The sequence below is a fragment of the Columba livia genome, chromosome 1 (assembly GCF_036013475.1).
Source record: "Columba livia isolate bColLiv1 breed racing homer chromosome 1, bColLiv1.pat.W.v2, whole genome shotgun sequence".
Lineage (NCBI taxonomy): Eukaryota > Metazoa > Chordata > Aves > Columbiformes > Columbidae > Columba > Columba livia.
This window is the reverse complement of record NC_088602.1, coordinates 43,853,425-43,878,121: the sequence shown is the minus strand read 5'-3', so window position 1 is coordinate 43,878,121 and position 24,697 is coordinate 43,853,425. Positions and strand designations below refer to the sequence as shown.

General features: G+C 37.2%; 1 long non-coding RNA gene across 2 annotated transcripts in view; it reads left to right on the top strand.

Moving 5' to 3' along the window:
- The window catches only part of LOC110358307 (uncharacterized), a 58,070-nt gene extending 37,464 nt beyond the window's left edge, over window positions 1-20,606 (top strand). For both annotated transcript variants that reach the window (XR_010469846.1, XR_010469847.1), the window contains one exon: window positions 20,294-20,606. This is a non-coding gene — a long non-coding RNA (uncharacterized LOC110358307). The remainder of the gene's footprint in view (window positions 1-20,293) is intronic.
- Window positions 20,607-24,697: the final 4,091 nt, after the last annotated feature.

Sequence of the window (24,697 nt, the reverse complement as noted above, 5' to 3'; positions counted from 1 at the left end):
TTTGGTTATTTGCTTTGAAGGTGGTTGTTGTTGTTTTAGGGATGGGGTTTTTTTAGAGTTGTTCAAACAACGACCAATTCAAACAAGAAGAAATGTTGCCATTTTCTGTTTGCATATAAGGAATCTACCAAAATAGCAATTGTACTGTAGATAAACTCCAAATATAAGATGGAACTAGTATGGTAAAATCTTGAAGCTTAATGAGGTTTTCTGGAGCAGCAGATGATGACTGTGTCAAATGACTTTTACAAAATGGTTACTTAAGGTCTGATAAAACTCCTCTGAATGATAAACAGTTATAGGCGATCATGTGATAGTTAACATACGGATAATTTTGTGAATTTGAACACCACTACACAGATAGTATTAATAGATTTAAAGTTGTTTTACTTTGTGAATGTTCAAGGGGAACACTTTATATATTAAATGTGAGCTGAGTTTAGAAGAGTGGTTTCAGTGACTGTAGATGTCCAAGAAAGTGAATTCAGTTACATATTTTGTACTTGTCTGTTAACAGAACAATATAGAAATCAACACTGTGTTGAGGAATTGGATATTTGGAACCATTGCAAAGTTTTTTAGCAGCTTGATCAAACACCCTTTCACTATTTTCACTTTCTCATCACCAATTCATTAAGCCTTTTGGAAGTTCAGTGCATTTATCCCCTTTCACAAGTATGGAATAGGTGCTCCTTTTGCTTCTCCAAGCTAAAAAAAAGTATTTCCAGCGCAGATCTAAACATCAGTGTTTGCTTTGGCACAGTTGCAGTACTTTAAGTTCTGTGATTTTGGTATTCAGTATTTGTAAAAGAAGAAGGTAGCTTCTGAGCTGGGAGCACTGGGTTCTTCTACAAACTCTGGGTTACAAAAGTGTGTTTAACTCTGTGTCTCTCCAGAAGATACATTACCATCCACAACTGATGCAGAGGAGTTACTCAAAAGCCTGTAAAATTAACAGCATAGCCATGGGCAGTGGACTGAAAATGCTAATTAATGTAGCATCGTGGACTGTGGGATGAGGCAAGATTCATTATGTCTTGGCTCTTCCACTTAGTTCAGTTCTGGTGCTCTTGTATTTTAATCTAACTGGGCCTATGTATCTGGATGAACTTTGTTAAGCAGTTTGTTCTGAGAACATTTTCACATACTTTTGTGGAGATTAAATGCCTTACAGAAGCCTCTAATTTTCCCTGGATAAAGTCATTATTTATTAGCATCATTAAACCCATGCTTCACTCTAGCAAATGCTATTGTTTTCACATTTCATCTTTGTCCAATTCTAAGTTACAACTTTCAGTTGATTATTATACCAGACTTGAATTTGCTGGGCTGGTTTTTGCCCAGAAGCGAGTTTGTCTGGGTTGTCAGAGTAGAAAAAGTTCAGTTTATCTTTAAAACCCAGACAATGATTTTTTTTAATTTATACTTTAGTATAATACTTTAATACTTTACCTAAGATACAATCTTATACTCTCTGTGGACTGATGTCTTATGTCAGTAAATGATTAATAGGAGTTGACATTTGGAAAGGAATAAGTCACGTTTTGTGGCTTTTTAGGATCTTCAATATGTATTACTTGTTGATGCAACGAATTTTTAAGAGCAGATCTCTCATTCACTACAAATGCTATGTTAGTAATAGTAAACATATGCAGTATCTGGGGAAGTCTGTGAGTTCTGCTATATTTTTGACTACTGAAAATGTGCAGATCTGAAAAATGCAGCCAGAGGATTGTGAAGGAAGGTGTTCCTTGCACTTGCCATCAAAAGGACCATCTGAAATAAAGCAGATACTGTGTTTCGATGGAGCAAACAAGTGAAAAAGCAGATTGCTTTCTTGTGCCCCAAAGTATTGTAAGAATGTATGCATCCGTTCATATTTGTGAGGTTTTCTGACACTTTTTAGATGCATCATAAAAACAAATGTACTTGTTTTTAAGGTGGGGTTGGATTTGCTTGGTAAATGAGGCATGGGACTGTATTCTGGCCTATGAGGCTAACAGGAAACACAGAACTCATGGAGCATCATCCATCTTGTAGACCAAATGTGTCAGTTTTTCCTATGGAAAAGTATTGTGCAACAATACAATAAAAGACTCATTAAAATAAAGATGCCAAAAGAAACAATTAATTTTTTGTTAGCATTTATTTCCTGACTTTTGATGATTTCTTTTTGCAACTCTAAAGTAAAATTTATCATAAGAAAAATAGCCCTCTGAAAACTGCCTCCCAAGTGGGTGAAGCTGGTGTAACCGGTTAGGCTTGTTTCTTGGAGCGGTATTCAGCCCTTCACAGAACATACTCAACTGTTGTGGGGATTCCACATTCCTTTGATCTGGATAGTACTTAATCATGATTTTTCAGCTCTTTTTTAATTATGTGATTGGTGATTTCTGATGTGTCAAGAGAAAATGAAACAAATGGAAATCAATTGGAAAATGAAACTGGAAAAAAAAAAACACAATACTGTGTGCACCCAGGGTGCTGCATAGAAGCAGAAGGGATAAAGGATGAGATATGTTTTTATATCAGATAGATAGAATCCTTTTGTTATTATAAGAGCAATAGTTAAAAGTTAGAATTGCAGCTAATTAAAGTCCTTGTCTTCTCATGGCTGTAATCCCAGTTTGTGTAGACGAGCTTGTTCCTCACGCCTATGATTACAACCTAATGAGTGACAAAGCATTATATGGCCCAAGGGACCTGTCTGGAACCTTTAATTATTAATATCCAGGGGTTCTTTTAACATTCTTTCTCCCTACCCTCCTCTTCCATCTCCACTCTGAGACTGTAATGAGACTTATGTTGAGTGTTAGTTGACTCTGCTCTAAAATATTTTCATTGTTAGCTTTAAAAGAAATGTTGAGAATGTTTATCTATTGTGCCCAGGAGAGGGACTATGTTATATGGTAATGGGTGAACTCTCTTTACTCTGGGAAACAAGATTAATATCTCCCAGAGTGAAAATAAGAAGAGTTTTGTATATGATGAACTTTGGAGAGTAAGTAATAGGAAGCTCATGAATGCAAGAAATTAGAATGGAGCTGTATCCCAGGGAGCAAAAGAGAGGCCAGCAGAGCCATTGTTGGTTTGACAATGTGATCCTTAAATGCAGAGGAGAAGAGGCAGTTCAGGATGTTGGATACATGTTGCGCTCTCTGTTTCTCATAACTTCATTGAGAGGTGAAGGAAAACAAAAAAAGAGTAGGGGTCACAGAGACCACTGCGCACACCACAGCTAGAAAGCAAGCAAAGGCAGAAGTACAAAAGGCCACTGGCAGGGCACATTTTTCTGTTTCTAAATAGGAGGGTAGAAGTGATGAGCAGCAGGAGTCTCATAGTTGTGGGGCAGTGACCAGCAGGAGGAAGGGAACCAGGTCTGGATGGAATGGGAATCATCAGCTGGGCAGTCAAGCTATTTTACAGCCTACTAGGAGGTCTGGCCTCCTCTTTCATCTTTGGGACTTTGTAAGAATAGTTCTGAAAAAAAGATAACTGGACAGAGGGGTTACAAAGCCCTTCATCTGTTCTTCAAGGTCTGCTTTACCTTGTTGTCATGGTTTAACCCCAGACAGCAACTAGCCGCACACAGCTGCTCACTCATTCCCCCACAGTGGGATGGAAGGGTAAAAGTGAGAAAACTTGTGGTTTCAGACAAAGACAATTTAATAGGTAAAGCAAAAGCTGTTCATGCAAGCAAAGCAAAACAAGGAATTCACTCATCTCTTCCCATCGGCAGGCAGGTGTTCAGCCATCTCTAGGAAAGCTCTCCATCACATGTAACAGTTACTTGGGAAGACAAAATGCCATCACTCCAAACGCCCCCAACTTCCTTCTCCTTCCCCCAGCTTTTCTTGCTGAGCATGATGTCATATGATGTGAACATCTCTTTGGTCAGTTTGGATCAACTGTCATGGCTGCATCCACTCCCAGCTTCTTGTGCTCCCCCAGCCCACTCGCTGGTGGGGTGGAGTGAGGAGTAGAAAAGGCCTTGAGTCTGTGGGAGCCTTGGTCAGCAGTAATGAAAACATCCTCGTATTATCAACACTGCATTTAACACAAATCCAAAACATAGCCCCATCCTACCTACTAGGAAGCAAAATAGCTCTACCTCAGCTGAAATAAGCACTTTTGGGTTTTTTTTTGGTTGGGTTTTCTGGGGGGAAGATGGTTTATGATTCTGTTATTTTTCTTTTCTTCCTCCTCCAAGGTAACCTAGGACCTTGATACAAGATTTGAATCATGCTTTGGAAAAATACAAGTTTAATATGCCTATATCTATCTTTATTTCTATAAGCCAGTCTGTTCTGAAAGTTCCTGCTGACACACAAAACTTGTGCCTAGCTCGGAGGAAATTAAATTCAAATCATTCACTTTACTATTTAGATGATACTATCAGTGATTTCACAAGAAAAAAAAATTAAGTGGCTATATAAATCTCATAAATGGGAAAACAGTTGTTCTGATTTGTACTTGGTATAACAGTAGATATTCTGTGAATAAAGAGATTGCTTTGCTACAGAGTAGATATCAGATCATTGATATTTAACCCAGTGACTCTTGAGCCTAATAGTAGGTTGTTGACGAAAACATATTTGGTAATTTCAGCTTATCTTCGTTCTCGTGGAAGCTTCTATCATCCAAAACAATTACACTTACACTGAGTGTACACGCACAGCTGGCATAAAGTTACACACAAAGATGACTCTGAGAATACTCTGAATTGGAAAAGTCTACAATAGCAATAAAACTTTATCACTGTGTGTCATTGGCCTAGTGCTAATGTTGGAGACTATTTAAAGGACTGGAAGACTCAGGGGATCTGTAATAGACAGAAAAGTCTCTCATCCATAACTCATAATTTCAATCAGCCCAGGTCAGCTGCAGAGAAAAGTCATCACTTGATGCATTTCTGTGGTAGTCAGCGTACAATGAGCTGATGTTGTTCTTTCAGTCATGCAAAGCAAAACCCATCAACAGTAAGCCAAACCCTGCTGGGCCCACCCATCTGAAGATGTGAACAGTCCTACCACTGTCAGAGGGGCTGCACAAGCTGGCAGCTGAGGTGTAGTATTAAGAGTCTCCGCAGTTGTAGTCTGGGCAAACAGCACACAGCCAGGCTTCTGCAAACCTATGACTCCTGACTCATTCTCCAAGATCCAGCAACTTGGGAACTGCTTTTCTTGTGGCTGGAACAGTCCTTGCAGCAGTCTCCAATGTGGAGTCTTATTGTTTAATGAGGATAAATTCCCCTTCTAAACTTGTCCTTAATGCAGGCATTAATACTGATTGTTTTCCACCTGAATGTAAACTCTAGGAGCCTAGTGTCTTTAGAACCACTACTTGTCAGATCAAATTTGATTAAAACTGTCAGTGGCTCCAAACATCTATGAGTCTGGGTAGCAAGGACTCAGGCTGATATGCATATTAGATAGACCATTCTTCTTTTAGATATTGAAATTAAAAATGCCCATTTCACAAGACTGGAAGTATACTGGCCAGGCATAGTGAGAGAGATTGAACTTCTCTGGATTTTGTCAGGCCTTTCTGTCATCTGTAATGATGTTTCTTCTGTCATTTAATTCAAGCGGAATTGCAGAGAAGGACTCTCGCTTCCTCTCAGCGGAAAGTAAACATGAAGTGCAGTGGTTTCAACCAACTTGTGCCTCTTTGCACGGGAGTAAGAAAGTTTACATCTCAGCTAATAAATGGTATCTGCAAGCTGAAGAAGCTGCATTTTCTTTAAGGCCTTCAAAGCAGATTACTGGTATTTACCCTCCAGCTTTGATTCTGTGGAAATAAGGTGAATCCAGAGGAATGGAGAGGGAAGATCAGTGTATTGAGCTACCTGGTTGTGAGGGAATAGTGTAAGTCAATTTGACTCCTCACAGGGGCAGATTTTCTAGTTATTAAAATGAAATAACTGGAGCTGAATAGTATCTGCTGAAATTCTCTTGACTGGACAAAAATTGTAAAAGACAAAAATAGCCAATAGCTGGTTTGATGACAGAAGCCAGAGGTCGTGTAGCTAAAGACAGTGAGAAACAGCAAAGCAGAAATGGTAGTAACTCATAAGAGGTGTGTACTCGTCAGTTCCCAAGGCGTAAAATATAAAAGTTGAGCTAGATGGCGGCAGCATTATACGGCTTGCTTGCACTATGCTAACCTCGTGTTTTGATTAGAGAAGGTGGCAAAGAAAGTGAGTTTGGAGACAAAATGATTTTGGAGAAAGTTGCCAGCTTGGAGTTGGCACTGGGGGTTGAATTCAGGTCACAACTTGATAGCTAAATGTAGGCAAACAGAAGTGAGGTGTCTGAACTTCCACTACAGCCAAACTATCACTACAGTCAGTAGCTTCTACGGTGGTAGCCAATGCTTTTTGAGACATCTCAAAATATTTCACCAGTCATTTGCTGTCTCTCCATAAGCACATGGGTCTCCCATAGGTCCTATACCATATCTGCCAATCCCAAGCAATTGTCTTGAGCTTTATACAATGTCCCCCAAGCACTTTTTTTTTAGGAAACATAAAAATGCTTGTCCTTCACTGAATATACTGGGAGGTCAGACACGTAGATCATGTGTAGATACCTAATGTAGGTGACTACAGCTGGGAGCTGATTTCTACCCCTCTTTACTTAAAACCAAGCAAGCAGTTTTCTTGGAGGTAGGAGTGGGATTGGAAATTTCCCTGCTATGGAGTCCAAGGGGAAAAGGGAGCATACTTTGGTTGTCAGAGAAACATCGCTCAGTGATGTTTACATGAGCAGATGGTAAAACTAAGGATGCGATCTCTTGTTGTGAGAAAGCTAATGCACTGTTGAGCTGCTCTAAAAGGGGCAGTTGTTTCCTGGCCCTGACTGTGCTATGGGTTTATCTTTCTTTAATTTAAGTGAATCGTATTACTATATCAGCAGAGTGAACTGGTTCAGCAGGCTGAGAGGACAGAAAGCTATGTATTTTTAAACTTGGATTTTTCAGTGTTTGTTTTCCACTCAATCACCATGAAGTGAACCAATTCACCCTGCAGCCACTTGGTTACCCAGGGGGAGAAAAAGGAGGAAAAGGAAATCACAGGCTTTCCTGCAGCACCTTGGACTTTTTGGCTTAACTGTAATGTTTGCATTGAGACAGAGGGAAATGAACTTATAATATCTAAGTAAATCTACTACTTATGTGTAGCTGTATTTTCCTAAATTCACTCTTTCTTTCATACACACTCAGTATTTATCACAGAGGAAGGACTACCTCTTAGAGATGTTCAGGTCGTTGAGTAAGCTAGGGTGTGTGTGTGTTCACTTTGGGATGAATCTGAGGATACTTGAACCCACTACTTCCTCCTGGTGTTCATACCATCAGACACATATATTATAAAGACAAATATTTAAAAATAAATGCCTTTTTTTTGTATTAGCTATTTTTTAATTATCACTAAAACATTTAATATATTATGGGGTATGTTTTATAGTAGTTTAAATGAATATTTAGTCTCTTCTGTAATGCTCAAATTATATTAATATATTTTGTCTTTTCTGTTCGTGTTTCCATCCTCATTCTAGCAGTATGCAAAGTATTTAAGAATACAAACAACAAAACATTTTTTTCCCCATCTTCTTTTCAGGTCTTGGGGCAAATAACTTAGTTGTGTTAAGATGCTTGTTTGTGTTTTAAGTGTTTTGTGAATCTGTTTGAAGAAAGTATCAAAGGAAACTTAAATAAATGAAAGGCGATTTGATGTTGCAGAAGGGATCTAGTGGTTGTGATCTGTGTTTATGTGTCTAACCAAAGAAAGAAAAACCAAAGGAAATGAGATGAAGCCAATAGCTCTCTGCTAATGTCTTTGCTTATGTATCAATATCTTCTTTAATGAAAAATCAAAGCTGCTATTGCAGCTGGAGGAATAGTGTTTTTTGGGGAAAAAAGGAAAACACAGAAACCAACATTTTTTTGGAGAAGGTTTAAGAAGAACAAACATATATTTAAAATTCAGTGCTAGTTTTTAAGTGTACACTTGGAGACTTAAAATTTCCAAGGTAACAAACATTTCTCCACAATCAGATAATTTTATGAACTGCTTATCAATCAAACTTTGGAACCAAACTGTTTGGTAAAGAATGTTTGCAAAGATAAATAAAGGTACAGTGTTGCTTTCATCGCTGTCTGAGGTGAAGAAAATGCAATCCAGGCTTGAATGTATAAGAAAAGAGACCTTCAAATCTGTTGTAAAATAATTATTTTTACTTCAATTTATAACTCCCTCTCCTTTTTTTTTTTTTTCCTCTTTCTATCTAGATAGCCTACTGCTTTTACAATATGTTGATCCCTTCATGTGCTAGAACATAGCTGAAGGATAGAGTTATGCATATTTTCATTACAGTGCTCTGAAGAACTCTTTTAATCATATTTTGTTAGCTGGTTTGGGGAAAATTTCCATAATCTTTGTTGTTAAATTGATATTTGATAAATTGGTAATCACAGCTATCTTGATTAAAACATGATTAAAATACTCTTCAAAGTAGGGAAAAATAATGTATATTTTCATGGCTTATGTTGCTTATACATTTTAAGATCATTTAACAGGAAATCAGTTTCACCTCCTGAGAAATCCGTCGTAATGTATTGCATACTGTTACACAGCTTTATACTCAGCTGTGTTCATTATAGTCATGGGATTCATGAACACTAAATATCAACAAGTTCAAGTGCATGGCTCTCTTCACATACAGAACTGCATAGGACTGAGCTGTACAAAATGATATGAGCTTTTGAAGTATGACATAAGGTAGTGAAACTTGTTAATTGCAGGTTGTCTTGTGTTCATCTCTGCCTGGTCCTACAAACACCTCAGTATACAAACTAGATGAGTTTCAGAAGAGAGTTAGAGAGATCCAAATTTTGAAGTAGTCAATGCAATGGAGATGAGGAAATGGAAGATCTGGAAATGCATCCATAGCTTTGTTATTCAGTTATTTTAGGAGAGTCTCTCCATTGTTGCTTCTGTAACCACACCTAAATCAGCAAATGAAACTCTCCTTGATGTTGCATCATGATTCCTATCCACATGGCAATAGACATTTCTTTTCCCACTCCATACCAAAAACTCCAAAGTGACTATGCTTGTACTGAGGTCTGTGGCCCTCCTCTCTCGCAAGACAGATGTGACAATTGCTTGGTAAAACCCTGTTTGGGATAGATCAAACTCGTGTTTTTGACAATTCATTGTGGACAAGACTCAGCCACATGTTGTGTGGCTCAATCAGTAGTCAACCTGCTGACTGTGGCTTCTGTCCTGGACCTCCTGCTCTCCTGGGTGTTTTCTCTGAGCCAGCCACATGGTACTCCTTGGCTGGCAGGATGATCAGAGGCAGGTGAAAGATGGGAAATATGTAGGGGAAAAAGGTGAGAATCCCTAAAATTGGGGAACTGAAGGAAGTCCCAGAAAGTACCAGGGGAAAAAAATTCTATCAACTCAACTGAAAATAAGTTAGCAAACTAGACACTGGAGTTCCACTTGACCTAAACTATCAACAACAATGAAAGCTGCGTACTCCCATTACAGACTATGCCCTTATGCACAGTATTCTGTATGAAAGATACTGTATCAGTCACATTGTAGAAGACCTAGATCAACTTAAAAAAATAAAACCCAATAGAATGATTACAGCCGCTGCATAGAATGACAAGTATTATCAACAAAAATTAATCAGGCGCATCTTTTAGTGAACTCAATTAATAATGTGCAACAACAGGGTCTCTTTTCTTAAGATGAAAATTAATTAGTGGAGGGAAGGTCACTTGGAGATGCTGACATCACTCATCAGAATGCTCTGGCAGCTCTAATTATTTGTCTTCCAGGCTTGGGTGATCAGAAATTATTGCAATACCTGAGCAACATTTTGAAAAAGCTTTGTGCATGGCTCTTTTAATTAGACCTGGTATTTGATTAATGCAGTGGAAGCATTTAGATCAGCCTCTTATCATTGAGTGACTTAGAAGTTTCAGGGAATTATACTGTGCAAGACAGGGTCACTACAGTAGATTTTTAATTCAGACCTAAAAAAAAAATCAGCTTTAACAATTCAAATGATCATATATCTGTTTTCCCTCCTTTACTTTATCATTATCCAGAATGAAATTACATCTTTTTCAGCTTCAAATGAGGTAAACTGCACACTGCGTGAAAATGTAATTTGTGTGTGCATAATAATACATGATTTACATTTATGTATATAAATTTAAGAGCACCTGCTAAATTTGTGCAAGCTGGATTTATGTAAGATTGTAGCAAAGCAGAACATTGAGCTACACTGTGCAATCTATATTGCATTGACTTTTTATTCATTTTGGTTTTATTTATATACAGAAACACACACACTTGTATGTATGCATAAACATGTAAGAATAATTTCCAGTTAGAACTGTGTGAATAATTTAGAGCAATTTTCAGTGTCTTTGAGGCCAGGCATTGGCTCTTGTGCTGCTTATCCTATCTGGTGGCACAGCCCATACAGGCAATGAAGTAAACAAAAACAAAGAATGAGAACATTATTAAATACAATAAACACAATGATGAATATATAAAAAGATTACACAGCCAGAATAAGAGAACAGTAGTTAAAATAATACCCATCAAATGTAGAAGTTAAACAATAAAAAGACACCATGGGCACTTAGGGACCACAAACACCATTAGTAGATGGCAGCTCTCCACCTTCTGTATCTCTTAGGACCTGCTGGTTAGTCTGGAGATGCAACTTGTTTTATCTGTCCAGGTCTCGTCTCTGGCTAACAAATTCAAATTTAAAGAGTTCCTAGAGCCAGTCAGAACTTCTAAGCTACCAGTTGTTGCAAGCACTCAAAATTTGCAAAATGTATAATTTCTTTTCTAACTTGTTATTTTTATTAATCAATTTTGATGAGAAATGAAGTTTAAATGTAAGCATATACAGAATACCATTTCATAGGCAAACAAGAAAGCAAACCAGCAGTATATTTCCCCTTGTTTTTAAAGCAAAATAAATTCTCAAATGAGCACAATTCTATGGAATTTAATGTAATTGTTCTGGTTGAAAGCTAGATTTGACCCATTATGTTGCATTCTCTCTCTGATTTCCTCTTAGCATGGTTTTATTATGACATGGTTCTAAATCATAAACTTATTCACTCTGAGAGACTATAAAATAGAGTAATCAATTTTTATTTTTGATGTATTTGGTTATTTACAGCTTCATTGTCCAGCTAGGGAATATACAGCACTGATATAGCACCACTGACTTCAATAGAATTATACTCTTTTATACTGAGGCTGAATTTGGCAATAACAGCTAAAAATGAACATATCCAGAAAAGGTAATAAATTGTAATTTCTCACAAAACTCTGTGAAATAAATTGCTTGGAAACTCCTGTTGCTTAAGGTTCTAAAAATATACTGTACTGTATCAGGTTTGTTAGTAACTCTCAGATAGTAAAAGACCTAAAAATTACTTTCTGAGTGGAAGGGATCATATACTGAAACAAAAATATTAGTGCAGAATAACCTTAAGATCAGTCAAGACCATGAAGAGTAGTTTACCTTGAAGTTTATTTTGTGGTAGGTCTGTTTTGTGTCACTTGCCAGTCGAGCTGACTTTCAGGATGAAGGGGTGTTCTTCTGTTGCTGGAATCTACAAAATTGTTCCAAACATTGATTTCTCATTGTCCGCAAGACATTATCATAAAGCAAGCATAGTACTTCTCTACAGCAAGGCTGTACTAATGAATAGATTTTAGTGAGCTCTAAATTTATTTTCTTTGGTCAAAATTTAGTATTGAAATTAAGACTTATCTTATTAAATCAATACATGTTGAAAATACCAAGAAGATTTTCAGATCCAACTAGTGCTACAAGACTTGTTTTCTATGAGGGAAGAAGACCTTTCTGGTAATTTTATTTTGCCTTACAATGTATACAAATTGGGAACAGATGTCTGGCTTTCTAGACAATGCCCTGTAAAATTTCATAAACACTTGTGAGGCAAATTCTGGAAGATTTCATATTAAATGATGCAAAACATAAACGTTCTTTTTTCACATCATGTGGGCAGGTGTTAAAAAAAAGATACTAAGATGTGTTAAAAGTTATCTTTGAATTAACAGAGCAAAGCAATGAAAAATGTGGTGAAAGAACACAATTTAATTTCTCTTCGCTTATAATTTTGAGGAATTTAAGATTGATCCTTGATTTGTGAACAAGTTAATTATGCAGCTTACCTGAATTCCACTGCTTTGCTATTAGGAGAATGTTTTACACTCCTACCAGTTTTAAGTTAATGTAATTCTCCAAGTAATATGCAGTCACACCTGTTTGCATGAAACCCATTTCAAATTAATGGGTGGAATTCATCACACCCAAGTAGGGGCACATTTTAGTTGATTACTCAGAGTCTAATGTCATATGAGGTGCCCTGTGGTATCTCCTCCACCTCCAGCTGCCATTCTTGCACATCATTGTGTCTGTACCACAACTCTTGGCCCAGGAAGATGCAGGCATTTGGGGCATTCTCCTTCAAATGGTATCGGGTTTCTGTGCTAAAGCAACTAAATCATTCTCTTCTGTTCTGGATGACAGACTCAGCACCTTAGCATGGACAGGTCTAGCCCATGTGGTCACCTATAGTACACTTAAGCACTTTTGTACAGCAAGTAGTTCCTTCCTAAGGTAAGTGAATGAGTTTGTTCCTTGAAGTGACTGTTTCTCAACATTGGCTTCAGACCTCAGGTTAGATACCCAGCAGTTAGCTGAAGTTACATGAGGTAAATCCTGCATCATATCTGTCTGTTATTTTTCTGTATATAGGATCTGAACTTGAAGAGAATGAAAATTCACAAGCAAATGTTGAAAATGCACCAAATTCCAGCACCATTTGACTTTCAGAACAAGTCAGTTAAGAAAATCTTTGTGAGCTGCAGAGAAAATGAAGTCAGGTCCTTGCAAAATCAGATTTTATGGCAGTTCTACTTAGCAGTTGTTCCCAGTCATTTTGTGTTTAGAAATACATTGTACATCTTTATTCATTTGCAGTTATGTTATTAATTTATTTTCTTTATTACTTACTACTAAGAAGACAAACTCCCAGTGCCTTATGTCTAAATATTGCTGTCAGTTTACTTAGGGAAATTCAGGGATAACATGAATCTAATTTACAACAGTAAACTAGAGAACAAAATCTAATCTCAATAATGTGGAGAACTTCATAGGCACATAACGATAGAAGATAAATATAGGAAAGTCAACTGGAGTTAGTCAAACACTTGGGTTCATTTTACAATCAATTATTAAAGTTAGTTTCCGCCCCCCCATACCTGTTCATGAGCATATACATTTTCTAGAAAACCACACTTGTTGATTTTTTATGAAAAATAGTTGTATATAAAATATTGTTACTTCCACATTTTAATATATTATAGCTGAACTTGCACATATTTATATGAATGTACATTTTGATGTCTTCTTGAAGTAAGACTCTCTGAAATTTTTTAAAGGACTGGATTTTCTTGTTTAAAATGAGTTCCTTTGTACCAGATGCCTAGTGCAATTTATGTTAACGTTAATTAACAATATTTGAAGCAAATAATGATAAATAGATGCCCCCCCAAACATTATGCATCTAGTTGTCTAAGTAATCTGATGAGTAACGAATCAAATTAGCACAAGCTTTGCCAGTGTTGAGACATAGGTCTTTATTAGAAAAAGTATACATCATTCCAGCTGTGATATTACTTATGCTTATTATTTTGATCAAACTTGAATCACAAAATTACTCTAAAGAAATTTACTGCCTTCGGAAACCCCATTTATCTCTGATTCTGGAAGGTAAGCTTTATTTCTCCTTCTTGTAAATACAAGATTAAAAGAACTCTACGTTTAAAAAAATCCAAGTACTTTGTTTCATACAAACCCGTTGCTTAAAAGGTCCTTAGCTTTCAAAATAACAGTAAAATCAGATTTAACAATTTATGTGTAAAATACACAGAAGTCTCTTCCTGAACTGTTTAGCAACATAACTATATCGTGAAGCTAAGTTTTTGTGTGTTTTGACTTTTATCTCCATACCAAATACTAACTGATGGACAAAGGGAAGGTACACAAAAATTGAAGTTGTGTCAGTATTGCATTTTGTAGCAAATAACTAAATATTAGATGAATTCCTACCACCCTTTGTTTAGCTATATGGGGCTCAGCTGTATTGCTTCTAACCCTAACTACATCACTTCAAATTACCAGTAAATTAACAGAGTAACACTTTCAACCTCAGAGCAGATTTGATCCAAATAGTCTTTAAATGCCATTTCTGTTCCTATTAACCTAAAGATCGGCATAGCAGATATTTTCGTAAGGCTGCCCAGCAATACAGGGCATTAATGGCTAAGTTGTGACAGCACTTTTCATGATGATTTATGATTCAGTGTTTAACTTGATTACTCCACTGCTGACTCTGAATACTATTTCAATTAGTGCACAGAAGGTCACATCACAAATATTCCTCTATAATCTATTCCTATTAACACTAATACACAGAGTAACCAAATCTTTTCACCCTTGTTGATTCAAATCATGCATAGCACTAACTGCAGGCTTGTTTACCAGTTTACTGCTCTGGACACATCCGAAATGGTAATTTTCAGTCCTTTGAGTATCATTAATAGCTGTACCATGACATTGTGAATAAAGCATTCCTCTGCTGCTGTGTGTGCATTAATAATTATAAAAGGCTCACATATTTTAAACAGAAAGTAAAGAATTCCCATCTAAATCATTATTTCACAGCTAATTGTGAAGGGGAAAATAACAAGAGCAGATAAGGAATATAACCGGAGAGGTCAGTAAGTAAAACTTGGGATGATGGGTATCCAGCACATTCCTACATTCACCTCTAGTGTTATAGGCAGTAAAAGAGAAGCGATTTCCCTAAAAAGGGAAGCACGAGAAAGCTGATCAGCTCAGCCAGAAACCCAGACTCTCCTAGTCCTGCTCACACCTGCCTGCTCCCTAACTCTAAGAGGCCTGAAGAAGTATTCTAGTGCCCCAGACTTCACTAGGAGAGGCCTGCTAAGTGCTTCCAGTTCTGTTTCTGGATACCTCACTTTTGGCAGAATGGGCTGTCTTGTGTCTGTTTCATATTTAAGCTTTGTTGGGATCACTTAAGTGAATTTTTGTGCCTACATCTTCCCCAAGGGGCATGTATTAGTGGGTGTTTATAACAGGCAAACATCAGTCTTCACCAAAACCACAGCAATAGCTGCTGCCCCGTGTTCTTTTGAAAATATAACCAGTGGATTTAGTGCTATCACTTTAACAGCTGGAGGGTTAAAGTGCTCAACTAGACAATAGGAAATTAAAGTGAAAATCATGTGTCTGCTACAGAAAATGCAAGAAATCCCCCTCCTTGCAGAGCATTCTCTTCGACAGGCTGTAGAGAACATTTCTTGCCCAAACTTCAGCCATCCAGGTGCTACATCTCTCTTCTGGATTAGCTACCTTGTTCCCCTCATAGCCAAGAGAGACAGTAGTGAGACTGTGAGGGTAATGCATGCCTTGCTAAAATAATTCCCAGCTATTTAACATCACTGTAGGTGCCTAGAGTTGTCCTCTCCAGACCACTGTCTATCACTTCAGTAGGGCACAGGTCTCCTTTGCTGCTTACACTACCCCTGCTACTCCTGTATGCCTTGGATCCTTTGAGACACTTTGAATGGTAATGGACACCAGTGCTCAGGCAGCTGAATCCCAGTCAAGAATCCTCACTTTTTGTTGTTCCAGGTTAAGTGAGGTGATTGGCTTTGCAGAGAGTTCTGTAGACGAAGGTCCACATTACACAAATGGTTACATTTTTTGGTGAGCAGAAAAGGGAACAGATTTCCATAATGTCATGGGCAGGGCATTAACTGAGCAGTAGGGTGGGACTACTTCCCAGCTTCTGCTCCACTGATCATTGATGCATTTAATACAAGTTGATATCATGTTAACATCAAGTAGGATTAGACATCCTTATGGAAATAACCTGGATTTCTAGCCTTTCAGGAGTTTTAAAGATGCAAATACAAATATTATTAGTATTGCTTTGAAAAATAAATTTACATTCTTATTTCTTGAAGAAATTTTTTTCTGGGTTTGAGAACAGACAATATTTTTAGTTGGCTGACTTTAGTGGATGCGATTGCATTAATTTTTTACTTGAATCAGGAATGTGATTTTAAAGTCAGTATCCAAATTGTTCCCACTTTCCATGGTTGGTACCCTCAGCAAGTTTGCTGGTGACGAAGGGGTGCCGTCCAGAGGGACTTTGATAGATTCAAGAAGTGGGTTTGTGAGTATCATCTCATGAAGTTCACCAAGGCCAAGTGTAAGGTCCAGCACATGGGTCAGGGCAATCCCAAGCACAAATAGAGAATGGGCAGAAAATAGATTGAGAGCAGCCCTGAGGAGAATGACTTGGGGGTGTTGGTTGATGAGAAGCTCAACATAGCCCAGCAATGTGCACTTTCAGCTCAGAAGGCCAACTGTATCCTGGGCTGCGTCAAAAGAAGCATGACCAGCAGGTCGAGGGAGGTGATTCTGTCCCACTTACTCTGCTCTCGTGAGACCTCACCTGCAGTATTGAGACCAGATTTGGGGCCACCAGCATAAGAAGGACATGGACCTGTTGGAACAAGTCCAGTAGAGGGACACAAAGATGATCAGAGGTTGAAGCACCTCTCCTATGAAGACAAGCTGAGAGAGCTGGGGTTGTTCAGAAGAGAAGGCTCTATGGAGAACTTACAGCAGCTTTCCAGTACATAAAGGGAGCCTACAAGAAAGCTGGAGAAGGACGTTTTACAAGGCCATGTACTGATAGGACATGGCATAATGGCTTTAAATTGAAAGAGGGTAGATTTAGATTAGATATAGGGAAAAAATTATTCGCTATGAGGGTGGTGAGGTGCTGGAACAGGCTGCCCAGAGAAGTTGTGGATGCCCCATCCCTAGAAGTGTTCAAGGCCAGGCTGGATGGGGCTTTGAGCAACCTGGTCTTGCCCATGGCAGAGGGCTTAAACTAGATGACCTTTAAAGACCCTTCCAACCCAAAGCATTGTATGATTCTTTTGCAGAGCAGTCTTAAAGTGCATGAACTGGATTCCCTTTTGGATAAAACTGCCAGAAAAGATGTGATTTAGGAGCCACCTAATAAGCTCCAGTTGCTAGTTTATGTTCATCTTGTGGACCAGATTAAAACAAGTCCAAAATAAAATCCCACCTAAATGTTTCTGTATATGCCAGGTCCTTAGTATTGGCTGTTTTGCTCTAAAGACACTGTGTTGAGGACAAAACAAGGGTGTCTTTAGCCATTAAAAACCCAAGTGTACAACATGAAGCTAGTAATTAATTATTTGATTTGTTAGCAATGTATACACCTAGGAGATAAGAAGAGTGTTTTGAAATTGAATTAAATTACTTCATTACTACAGTCATTATTTTATAGGTAAGTTTCTTTCCATTTCCCCCCCCCAACCAATATAGCATTCACAACTAGCTTACACAAATCTGTTGTTAATTTGCACACAGATGTCACTCTCTGCAGGACGTAAAAACAAAGCAGAGATAGCCAGCAGTACTATTTGTTGTGGTATCATACTTACAGAAGCAGCCTGGCTTTAATGTGTGTTTTTTTTTACAAAAAAAAAAAAAAAAAAAGCAAGCTGTCCAGATAGAAAATGTACAAAGCTCTGATTTGCAGTTCACGTACATTTATGTAGATATCTATTTATTTGCTTAGTGCATATGCTCTTTTGAAAAACATAATATTCCTGAAAACTGAAGTGCTGGAATTGTTTCTAGAGAAATGGTACTGTTTCCCACTGTGTTGCAAAATGTGTCTGACTACAATTTTGGACAATGTTTTTCAGGGGAAGAAAATGGTGAGTTTTTCTTTCCAAGTTTTATCATACTGAAACTTCAAGCAAATATTGTAAAATGAACCATGGTGACAACCTCTTTTCTCATGTGGTTGATAGGAACTGGATTGGGATCTAGTAGATTACACGGATATCTGAGAGTTGTAAGAGAAGAACAGATTTTCAAGAATTACTGCTTGGGAATAGATGTTTAGTGGTGACTTGCAGACAGAGGTTTCTAATAGTCATCTACTGACTTATACCTCTGGTGAAATGCAAGTAGGCTTAAACTAATTTCTTTAAGTCCATAAACCTATAGATAAACATAAATCTAGTTATAGCCTGAACTTCCACCATCTAAGGATGCAGAAATACAAAATTGTACTAATTACTATGTAGAACAACATTTCCTTATCTCTGCCCTAAGAATTATTTTTCTACCACAATTAGTGTGAACGAGTATTTGACAGCATAAACAATGCAATTTTGTTGTATTTCACCTCTGACATTTTTGTTTATAGCATAGAGTACAAGACCCTTGGAGAGGTATTAAAGGAATGGTGTGCCTTAATAAATGCAGAAACTGTAAGACAAAACCTCTGCCTTGTGTGAGAGGAGTTTTCACCTGACACACTGATTACAAGTACATAGGAATATGCACAATGTTGTCACATGCATGACTCAAATATCACATTATTCCATTTGTTATTACATTTTAGGTTTAGAATGCAATTCACTAGACTTCTAATAGAGAAGAGGGCCTGGATTTGGGAGGGAGCCATTTGTAGGTACGCTTGAGTGTTCATGATCTGATTTGCGCATATTAAAGCATCTCTGGTAATAATCTTGCTTATGAAGTATCATTTACACAACAAGCTGTGTTGTAAATTTAAATTATATTTTGAATTTCTGTCCAGATTGGTAAAATAAGAATTCAAGGACTAATAATGTTTTCTGCAGATACTTCATGACATAAGAATATGATTTATTCTTCTATATTAACCTCTTCTTCCTGTGATAAATATAAAGGGATACCAGTATAAAAAAATCTTTTGCATCTTTGGTACCTTCTGTGAACTCCCTTATTGTTCAAATTTCTCTTCATTGTATGAAATGTCAAAGGGAACTGAAAAAATATAAAACTCTGCCTAGAAATAATTTGTGATAATTGCAACTAAATGACAGAACTTAATTTCCTAAAATAATCACTGCAGTAGGTCTCAAATGACATTGGAAAAAGAAAAACCTAAAGAAAACAACATTCATCTATTTCTTGCTCAATGTGAGTTCTAAAATTTCTTCAGACAACTCAGAACTGCATATGATATGTACCCAAAAGCAATATTTGTAAATACATCTATAGGAAAGAAATTGATGATTACTGGCATAAGGCAAGACTCATTACTTCTAGTGCTTAAGCAAATGTGGGACCACTCCTGGTACAAGCAACAAGTGCTGGTCTTTTTGATGTGTATTTAACATGTAAAGTTATCCTTGCGGAAGGTCATATTGGTTCCTTAACAAAAACACCAACATTTTCGAATGTCAAAAATGGTCTGAATCAATGCAGAAGAGAAGGAAAGAGAACCAGAGAAGGGCAGGCTGGAGGGAACATGTGCAGAGGTGGACAAAGGAAGGAGAGTTTCATAGGAATAAAGAGAGAAAGAACTGGCACAGGCAAAGCAGGAGACAAGCTGTGGGTGGGCATTACCAAGGACAGGGAAGGAAAGCCTGTAGGCACTGAAGGCTGCTTATCTCCAGAGCCTAAAATGGAGTAGCTGGGTCGCAACATCCCTCAGTTGTGTGAGAAACGGCTGCACAACTGACAGAACACGCATCTCACTGCCACTGCAGTCTAGCTCACAAGGAAAAAGACTATGCTTTCACTCTTTGTGGTTTTGTATTATATGTCTTCTAGCTTTGTTCATTAGTTCTTCCTTTTTCTTCCTTTTTACTGTTTTATTTTTGTTTAATTGGTAAATTGCATACTTAAGCTATGATAAATTTGGAGCCTCCTTATTGTACAACCTATGCACAAAGAAACATGATACAGTTATCTCAGAAAGAATTATTTCCAAAATTGACACTACTGAGTACCAGAGATGTAGAGTTTGAAAGTGACATTAGCAGCTGCTTATAAACTTGCTTTCATCTAATATTTGATGTTACACAAACCCATTGGTTGGAAAGCGGCATTGGGAGGAGAACCTTGGGAACTGCTAGTGTTGAAAATATTTTAATGACCCTCAGCAAAGGTGCCAAATTAAGGTTGCACAGGTACCATGCTATTCCTTAACTCTTGCACGAATCGTCAGGAATTATTTTTTATGTGACCCACTTTTTGTAGGTAATTATCCTTTCTGTTGTCTTTTTCTCGTGCAGGGAGCACCTCAGCTAAGATTATCGTCCTGAGATTCAACAAATCTGTTTCCTGATGACTGGAGAAGCATGAAAACTCTTATTGGAAATTGCTGACTTCCTCAAATATTACATATTCACTGGATTTAGCTTTTAAACAAAGAACCACAATATTTTTTACTTATCTGGCTTCTATTGCTCATAACTAAAAGTAAATAAATGCATAAACCAGCAAACAGCGAAAAACTTCCTTCTGCAACATGAAAATCCTCTCTGCCAACAATTTGATTGTGTCCTAGGGACACACAGAGATGGAATTAAAAGGAAAGATCCTCTATCTGCTTGTTTTTGTTTGTGTGCTGTTTGTCACTGGATCCGTTTATTAGCTGGGAGATAATGTGACAGTTGACTCTAGCAGTAACACAGCACTCATTAGTAAGCTTGACAGGGAGGTGCCAGCAGCTACTTGAGATTGTATTTTATCAATCTTCATGGCTCATTTGGGAGGCTCACTATGCTGTGATCTACTTCCAGCACTTGCTGGGACAGGGGCGGGCAACCACCAGTGCTTCTAAGAACAGGGACTTGAAGAAGTTCTGTGTGATGAGATAAACTCTTCTCAGTCAAAAAAGGGAGTGCTGACCTAACAATTCTGCAACTTCTACCTGACAGATTTGATGTCAAATGTAGGACGCTTGCAGAGAGTTTTTAATGTAAATTTTCTAACATTTCTATACCCCTTAGGATAGTTATTTGCAGAATTCACTCTAAAGGAAAAATTGAGGAGATGGGTAGAAACATTAATGCCACTCTTGAAACTGTGTCATCAATCAAACGAAGCAGTGACAATACTTTACAGATTTCAGTCTTTGCTCTCTCTTGACTTTTCCCATGATATTTTTTGTGATTATGATAATTTTGAAGTAAATTAATGCTTTCTTTTTAATTTTAGGATGCTATTGATTTGTAGCACTGCAATTCATCAGTGATGCCAATTCCCAAATTAAAAGGTTTTGAATCTTTTCCTCCTACAGTTATCAAACTGTAGTAAATAATATGAGATAAAATAGAAATAAAATTCAGTGGTTCTTCTTTTCTCTCTGCATGTTGAGCTTTTCCGGGGCATTAGGATCATGTTTTCATTACCCCTGGGAAAGATAGCAATGTATTCATAAAACATGCACAAATCAAGATTCTAATTTATTTATGATGTTCAAGAATGAGTACTTTGAGTAAACAAATAACTATTACAAGATTCACAATAAAATAATGAGTCTGGGCAAAACTGGTGCCTGTTGTGTGTAGTGGTGAAATATTACGTTTTCCACTGCTGCATGTTAGTAATGTTAGTAATGTCCCCTAGATTATCAGCCAGGGAAACAGAGTGTCAGCTTTTGTCATGCAAGAAGAAATGTTTTAATCTGTTTAGGAGGTTGCTGCAGTATGAATTACTGAGATACCATACATCCTCTGAAAAACATGGCAAATTCATCTTGCCTGAAGAACAGCAACTAAAAACCACCTGGTTGTGTGGTCTGATACTGGGCATTTAAAAAACAAACTCAAACAAATGAACAAAAGAGACTATATGGTTATCTTTAGCAATAAATTTCACATACTAGTTAAGAATGACATTATAATCGTAAAGAACATGTACAGAACAGTGTGACTTATTCAAATCCTTTTTGTATATTTATATAATCTTGAGATTTTTCTTTTTCACATTTTTTCATATACCCTAACCATATATCGTTCATTTATATCTGCAAAATAAACAGTTTTTTAAAAGGATTGTATCATCTCTGTGCCAGACAATGGCTAACCACAGATTCCTATAATAAAAAATGAAAAATGTCTGAGCTCAGTCAGACTCACTGAATAAAGAGAGCAGATACCGAAGGTGATATAACTCATGGACTTGAGTAAGAGAGGCAGAAGTGAGGATTACACATCAGGGAAAGAAAAATGTGAGACTGGATCCTCACTTGAGGAGCGCACATGCTTGTAAAAGGAGAAGATTTTGAAAGGGAAAGAAATAGCCACTCCTTAAACTATGAATGCTGAACTCTGACTACAATTTGAAACATAATAAATTCAGCATTCATTGTGGTGTCTAAAATTACACTCTTTGAACTGATTTTGCTCCTTTGTTATTGAGAATTCACCTGTTGATACTATTTTCGTATTTGTTTTTGAGATTTCATAAATATGTATAATCTGAAAGGATTTTCAGGTTTCAAAGCTAGAAATCAACATGCGAATGAATTCTCTCAACAATATCATCACTGAAGTAATGTTATGCCTGTAGCTGAACACCATCAAAACATGAAAATTCACTGCTAGGGTTGCACCATACCATATGTCCTCTAATATCTAATTACAATAGGGGCAAAAAAGCAAGTCATTAAACTTGCACCCTATTGTGCATAGGTATTAGAGGACATATGGTGAATTTCAACTGAAAGTATGAAATTCTGTATAAAATTCTTTTATTTGTATCAACTGTTTTTAACAGAGGAAACTTCTGTTGTTATTTTTGTCTTCAAGGAAGATTGCCAAGATTATAGCTTTTGATAAAAATGATTAAAAAGCACCCTCAAATCTGTGGAATTTGCAATAGCTATTGACATTAAATATGCATGAACATTCTTACAGAGGTCTGTAAAGTTCCTATATTCAGACATTTCTGACAAGGATGGGAAGAAAGGTTCCTTTACGAAAATTGGTTAAAGGATAGCAAGCAAAGGACAGGCCTTACTTGCCCCTTTTCAGAACAGAAATAAACCCCTACTGAGAAACCGCAGGGATAGCTGGTTGGACCAGTTTTGTTGAACGTCTTCATCGATGAACCAGAGAAGGGACTAGAACAGACAATTTCTAAGTTTGTAGATTATACCCTCTTGAGTAAAATGTTATAGCAATGACAAGGAACGACCTAAAAATTCTGAGTCAGTGGGCAAAAACATGGCAAATGAAGTTCAGTACCAATAAGTGTAAAGCATCCAGGGGGAAAAAAAAAAATAATCTAAACTATGTCTTTATGCTGAACACAGACATAGAAGTCACAGATATCGGGAAGGTTTATAGTCCTTGAAATCATCGGCTTGGTGGGAAGGGGAACTCAAAAAAAACCCCTCCAAAATGTTGGTCGTCTCAAAGGAAAGAACGGCAAAACAGAAGCCCTCATTTTCCTACTCTGTAAGACTTTGTCAGCTCAACATCTTGAGTAGCCTCTTCATAGAAGGACATAAGGGATTTTCAGAGATTAAAGAGGATTAGAAGACACAGTAGCTGGTTTATGAGAACAAACTTGAAAGGTTTGTGTTCTTCAGTTTGTAGAGGAGAAGACTGAGGATGATACACCTGCGATTCTCAAAATCATGAAGGTGGATAAAGTGCAAGTTGGTTAGTTAAGTTTATACATAGTTGAACTTCACCCATTCAGACAGTCTCATAATTAGAATATATCAGAAATATTATACGACAACATTTCAAAGTGTGATTTCAGACTTTGCTGATCCTTTGAAACAGAATGGCATCTTAAAATCCAGTCTTGAGGAGTTTCCCGTTACTACTGTTGATTTTCTTATTGTTATTTTATGGCATATTTCTTCTTTCTCTTTTGAAAAAGTCTCACTTGATGTCCACTAGGTAAGTTTTGGTTCTTCACTAATTGCTGACCGAGTAGTCAGTGTTAAAATGTGGAAACCAATACAGTCCTTTACTGTCCTAAGTATCAGAATGTGAACTACTCTAGGTAATTCTGCAGTTGACACTGGATGAAGCTCGTGCACAACTCTCAGAAACTTATTGGACTGCTATGTAGAAGTCAGAGCTAAGTAGATACTATATATCTGCATATATCTATACATTAACATCGCCGTAAGTTTTTGTGATATTCCTACACTTGCTACTTTCATGTTTATCTGTTTTTAAACAGGTCATAGGCATGAATCCACCTATTTTCCTCTTACTTTAAGGATTCCTTGGCCATACATCACTCATTTCTTGGAGTTCAATTCTTCCTGTAGTTTCTGTACATGGTACAAGAAAGGATATATTTATTGTCTGTGTCAGAACACCTTTATCACAGACTTTATTAGTGTAAAAGAGGAGGAAAATGAAAACCAATTATGTTCAAGTGTCTTTGAAGTACAATGCAATAAAGCAAAAAATGTGCTATTAAAATGGACTCACTCCTGTATTAACCTAGTGTCTCATTCAGGCTCTGCTTCCAAAGTGTTTTTTTCCTCTTTGGTGCCCTGATACAGACATTTGAGATACACAGAACAGCAATATGAACTTTATGAAATGTCAGTAATTGCTGTGTATGCACATAGACTTGTTATTTTAAACAAAAAAAAAGCCTTCTTAGGTTTCCCCCACACACTTACAGAATAGGTAAAAATATTAGCTCACATTAAGGTC